Below are 6000 nucleotides of genomic sequence, written 5' to 3'. Positions count from 1 at the left end.
TTGGTACACACTGAGACTTCAGTAAGGTTGAAGCTTTATTTACAGGACAAAATTCCTCCTTCAAAAAGTGCTAGAGATGAACCAAAGGAATATTAACGCGATATCATGAATACCAAATGCACAAAATTCCAACTCAATTAAAGGCAGACGGCTGGGTCTTTGATAAAAACAGGCCCCAATGTTTTAATTCTTCCTTTCATTACCTGGGTTCTGTGTTGGTCAGAGCAGCAAAATGTAGTTTCTTTGATATGCAGCAAAACTGAAAACAATCCTGCCAGGAGCACAAAACAAAACAAAAACTCCCACAAAGAGGAAAGCTATAAAATTTGAGAGGCAACAAGGCTTTCAGAAGTGCCAGCTTCCCAGTGCAATGGCTGGAAGGGTGGCCTGGCCTGGCGGCAGTTCAATCATTTTGTAACGAAGGACAAATACTTTCAACATCCTGAGAAAGAGGGCGGAGGGGAGGGGGGCACGGCTCCCTTGCTTTCCCTCCTCCTGCTATTCTTTCTCCTCCCTCCCCCCACCCCTTGGATTTTCAATAGCTCTTTAGTGCTTCCATCAAAGGCTTTTACCATTCATCGTCCTTTCTGGTGCCTGCCTTCCACCTGTCTATCCATCACAGCCCTAACCCAGGTCCTTTTTTCCCCCTCTTAGCTATTTTTCACGCAGTGGGATTTGTTTATAAGCTTCTGTATTACCTAAGATTGAGGAGGGGAGGCTGCTGGGAGGAAAGTGAGAAAGCAGGATTAAGGAGTAATAATTCAGCTCCATTGCATTTCCAGCCGACCAGTCATAAAATGTGCAAATCCTTTTCCTGGGAATTTCATGTCGGAGACCTTCCCTGCCACTGCCCTTCGTGTGCCCCCTCTCATGTGAAAACCAGCCTTGGGAAAGCTGCTTGTACCTCCTAGGATACCAAGGGACATGCAGCATGTTGTGTGGGCAGACGCCTCAGATGGGCCTATGAGCAAAGGGGTGGGAGGCAGCAGGGACCAAACCTGGCAGGATGGGAGGAGTAAGTGAGAAGAGGCCCATTAGTCTGACAGCTCTCAGCACCCCTGGTCCATAACTGATTAGTCTGTAAAAAAGACAAAAATAAGGTAGCCTTCCCAACCGCTTCATCCCGTAAGAAAATGATACAGAAATCTACATGATTGACCCATTGGCTTGAAGAGTTTTTCTAATGTCTCCTTTTTAGATCATCAACCATCATTAAGCATCGAAATAGACTGGGTTAGCCTTCTAGATCCCAAAGATTCACCAACAATCATAACTGATCAAACTGCAAGACAGCAGACATGAGTCAGTGAAGCTTTGTCATCAGTGCGAGCAGAGGTCGGCATGGCTGGATGAGGCCTCAGTGTGGTGGAAGGGACCAAACAGCTGAGCTGTGTGGATGAACCCTCACTACCTTATCAAACACGCCTGGAACAACAAGTAGTGCTAAAAAAAGGGACTGCTTGGTTCTGTCTCTTTAACCTGTACCCAGCTTTAGTGAGCCTACAAACTCTGTTTCGATAGAACAGCATGTCATGTCTACTGGACCCAGCAATAGGTGGTAGCATTCCGGTCACAGACTGATACCAAGGATCACTCAACAGGCAGCACATGTTAAAAAAAAAAGTTCATCTGATTGAGAGTTATTTATTATTTTTCAATAAAATGGAAAGAGATTGAATTGGTTTCCATCAGGAGCTCAGTTCCGTGTTCGGCAACTTTCTGAACAGTTTGACCGTACATACGACAACAGAAAATGCATTTCACTTGCTTGCAGTAGCAGCTTGCTATAAACCCAGTCCAACAAAGATTTACAGTTCTAGCAGCAGTGGGGTATATGAAATGAGAAGCTGTTTCATCCTTAAACTGCTCTGCAGTCCCGTTGAGATGATGGAAGTCATCGTTCCTAAGGCCAGAGGAGAGCTGGAGTTACGTAGCCAGTTCGGCTGTGCTAGGAGCAGGAGTGCAAATTGGGTCCAAGACGAAAGGAGGTCCACAGAAACAGCAGCCCTTGGTTTTGCTGAACAGTCAAAAAGAAATCCTTAATGATGTTAGCCTTCCTTTGCAGGCTGAAGAGGAGCACTATTTCCATCAACTAAATAATCTTTGCCTTTCCTGAGGGCACTGCAAGAGGACAGACTGTGATTGCTCACCAGCCACTCTGATGTTTGTGTTCTTCCCACCCACCAGCAGCCTCAAACCTGAGCAGGACTTTGGCACAGCAGGTGGTATCCTTAATCCCACGGAGGGCCAGCCCGGAGCCAAGATTAGCAGAAGAATTTGTTTTCATTAAAATCCAACCTACCATTACCATCCTATCTGATGGTGCAGGTTTAAAATGCGCATGTCCAGCTATTCTAGCACTTCTGTTTCTGCACGGAAAGGGCAGCTCGGCAACCTGCCTCTTCAATTTCTAATGTCATTCTGTTAATCAACACGTAACTAAGACAGACACAGCGAGGGATGTTAAACGCACCTCCTCCTGGAGAATTCTGCCGGCAAGGTCAATGGAATTGGGATTTCACCTTTGTTAGGTTTCTTTCCATTGTGGAACTGGTCTGATTTTCCTTCCAGATATATATATTTTTATGGGACCGTGGAACAAAATAAAATATACAGAAAGAGACATACAAATAAACACTAATATGCGCAGGAAAAATACAAACCTTAGCACCATGCACTCCCCTCGTTATTAGACAAAGGTTGGGAAGGGTTCACAAGTGTAAAATGCTCGTGTGAATTACGAGATTACTGCTCAGTTATCTTTCAAGTCGTGGGCTGGAAACAGATGGTGGCTGTAGCATTTATGACGACACAGCGTGTTACTGCAAGCCCAGCCATCTTGCTCTCCCTCCTCAAAAATGCAGCTGCAAGGAAAGTTGTGGAAAATCACATTAACAGTCTCTTCCGCTACACAGTTTTCCAGCCCTTCATCCCTGGCCAACATATGGAAAGAGCCACCTTGTATCCCAGCAAGAATGTTCTCCTGAAGCCTGGCCTGTACGGTTACCACTGACCAGCTAATTTAATGGCTCATTAATGAGGAGTTAGTCAGCAACTTAAAAAAGGCTCCAGAAGGCAGGTCTCTAAGGTCATAGCACCTGCTATGTGACCTCCAGCACTCCATAAGGGAAGCACTCAAAAGGAAGCACGCAGACTGTCCTTCAGCTGTTTGGTATTTACACTTTCAGTTCAGGCCAAGCAGGTTGATCTACAGAGGAATGGGAGGACAGACAGAATATTTGCAAAAGCATCTCCATGACCTAGGGGCCCAAATCTCACTTTCACAAGGACAAATGCCTCTTGATTTTCAGTAAGACAGCCTTCCAGTGGCTGCAAGTCTAGAGGCATCTGAGTGTCTAAGGACAGAAAGAGCAACTAAGCTCATATTTAAATATCTTGTTATATTTAAGAAGAAATACAAGAGTTCGAGCTGTGACAGCACATCCACACTGGAAACCATGAGGTGAGCCAGTGGTACAACCCTCAGCTCTCTGGTCACCAGTGATGGGCTTGTTTACACCAGAGGACAATTTATCATCCAGAGGACCTCCAAGTACTTTGTAAAGATAGGAAATACTTCTGTTCCACAATAATTGTGAGGCCCAGAGGAGCATCAACTCACTAGCAGCAAATCCATTAGCGCGGGATTCAGCCCCTTGTCCAGAAACAGGATTTCAGCATTACTTCTTCAATTGAGTTAGTTAAGAACCTGGCAATTTTTCAGGCAAGTGCCACTGATAAATTAAATGTGAATATCCATGCTTCTTCCCTGACTCTGCTGGCATCACTGCCTGATAGAAAGTGTCAGCACAACATAACCTGTTCATCCTTACACATACAGATGTGATCCTGCTGTCCTTCCTGCAGCTGGATGTATGCAATGCAGCACTCTGCTTTCTGTGGCATAGAACAAGCCAGCTGAAAGCAAGACAGACCTCTACCATTCCTTTCATCTCATTTCAGCAGCTAGTCCAGGAAGCTGCTACAGAAATTCAACACCGTGTACATTTACAACTTTCAAAAGCTTTTTCCTTGGGGTAGAATCCTTCCACTGAACATCTGTTCACATCCCCTGCATGGCTACCATACTTAAAGACTTAAGGCCCTTCTTTATAGAAGGTACCTTATTTTTTTCTTTTGGAAACTTCACCCTGCAAAATTCATTAGTATCTCACACAACAATGTATTTCCTGCAAGTAATGAGCTATAAAGCGTATTAGAAGTTTCCACTTCTGATTTTATCTTTTCCTGATCTAGCCTCTTTTGAAGTTGCTCAAAGTGTTCTTCATGTCTGCTTGTTTTATTGGCAAACTTCTCCTTCATTAAGCAAGATAAAGAAATCAAGATGATACGATCTGCTTAATTTCCCACCTTTTCAAGGAACTATTTTAAGATATTTTTTTTTCTTCTCTTGCCTTAGAAAAGAAACGCTGAAGAAAATAAGGAAGGAAGAGTCCTCAGAGGCCCAGAGGCCCAGAGGCGGCAGTTGTTGCTAAGGGCTTTCTACTCTAGCAGTTTACTGCTAGAAAGCCATTGACTAGTTAAAGGTTTCTGATATCTCTCATTGCTATGCAATAGTTTTCTGAGATCCTGCTGCTGAAATCACTGAGATCACTGCAGGCAATGCACAAGAGGAAAACACCAGGCTTGTGCTGTGTTACCACAGCGGGCTCCTCAGGGCCTCAGCAAGCAAGCCAGCTCAGCTCGTGCCTAACTTGAAGTGTGAGTAACTTCAAAGAAACATCTCATGTGCTTCAAGTTCAGCTTTACCACTGAGCATCATGATGAATCACCGTTCAGGGGAATTCAGGGAGCTAATGGGAAACATTTGCACTTGCTAACCCCAGCTATGAGGTCCCTGAGCCCCCATTACATAGGCAGACACTGGCCAATAGTTTGGGTAGGCCAGCAGGATCTTCACAACCAATGGATACAAGCATCTAGGTGGACCCTTCTGAAGTGCACAGAAGAAAAAGAGACATCCCTGAACAGTGACAGTGTAACATAAAAGCTGCATTTGTGGCCAGCAGTAAAATACACAGGCTAGAGGACTCACGCAAAGCCTGTTACAGATGGTTTAGAGGGCGTGGTGGTGATGTGCTGATGGTTGGACTAGATGATCTTAGAAGTCTTTTTCAACCTTTATTTTTCTATGATTATCTTTTGTCACTTTTACTGTAAAAACCCATTGCAGTTAAGGGAGAATTCAGGTCCTGAAGACATATTTGAGTAGCTGCCTGGCTCCAGCGTACCCTCTGAGCAGCTCATTTTGCTATGGATGACTTAGGACAAGAAGAGTCTTCCCTTCCAAGTTCGTGAGCCCTCAATTTCCATGGGAATCCTACTGAAGGTACACCACCTTTCCTCAACCATTTTGTGCAGTATGAGACCCTCTCCTGCATGAGAGATATGTCAGCATCAGGGAAACACAGGTTCTCTGCACAAGAGAAGAGGGAAACTGCAGGGCTTGATGGCAGCCAGGGAGGGTTGCATCTTTAGGAAGTATGGAGTATGAGAAGGCATTTCTTGGCTTCCTTGAAGTGTTGCAGCATCTGTCCCTCCTTCCCTGGCCACAAACAGCAGGTACAGCTGAGCACCACGCTCCAGCAGAGCAGAGCTCAGGGCAGAATATGTGCCCTCTTACAACTCCCCTGGTCTTCAGCTTCAACAAGCATCACCTTTATATGGATAGACAGGCAAAAAAAGGGTGAAAAGGTGAAGCACGGCTGGAATTAGGAGGACATCCCATGTGAAATGTCATGCTGGTTCCTGCAGTGAATGGATTATGTGACAGCTACTTGAAGTCACTGCTGGAAAACATTTTCACCTAACAGCAGAAAGCAAAGCTGAGGTTTGAGTCTAACTACCCAGAGAAGGAAGGCAACATTCAACACAACATCCCTGGGTCAGAATTAGCCTCTGCAGAGCAGAGACAGAGGGATTTTAGAACCACTTGGGGTTTACTGAAAGTCTTGAAAAAAAGAAATAGGATCAGAAGTG

The 6000-nt window shown here is 44.9% G+C and overlaps 1 protein-coding gene across 3 annotated transcripts in view; it reads right to left on the bottom strand.

The window, feature by feature from the left end:
* Window positions 1-1468: 1468 nt before the first annotated feature.
* The window catches only part of PDGFA (platelet derived growth factor subunit A), a 33786-nt gene continuing 29254 nt past the window's right edge, over window positions 1469-6000 (bottom strand). The window contains exons 7-8 of one of the 3 annotated variants that reach the window (XR_011905277.1): window positions 2664-2864; window positions 1570-2017 (exon numbers count right to left, since the gene is read on the bottom strand). The gene's annotated coding sequence lies outside the window, so the exon portion shown is untranslated. Of the gene's footprint in view, window positions 2865-6000 lie in introns of all 3 variants that reach the window. The other 2 variants (XR_011905280.1, XM_072349206.1) reach the window with 2 other exon arrangements.

Source organism: Excalfactoria chinensis, chromosome 14 (assembly GCF_039878825.1).
Source record: "Excalfactoria chinensis isolate bCotChi1 chromosome 14, bCotChi1.hap2, whole genome shotgun sequence".
Lineage (NCBI taxonomy): Eukaryota > Metazoa > Chordata > Aves > Galliformes > Phasianidae > Excalfactoria > Excalfactoria chinensis.
Note: the sequence above shows the minus strand (reverse complement) of the source record. Positions and strands in the feature narration are given on the sequence as shown.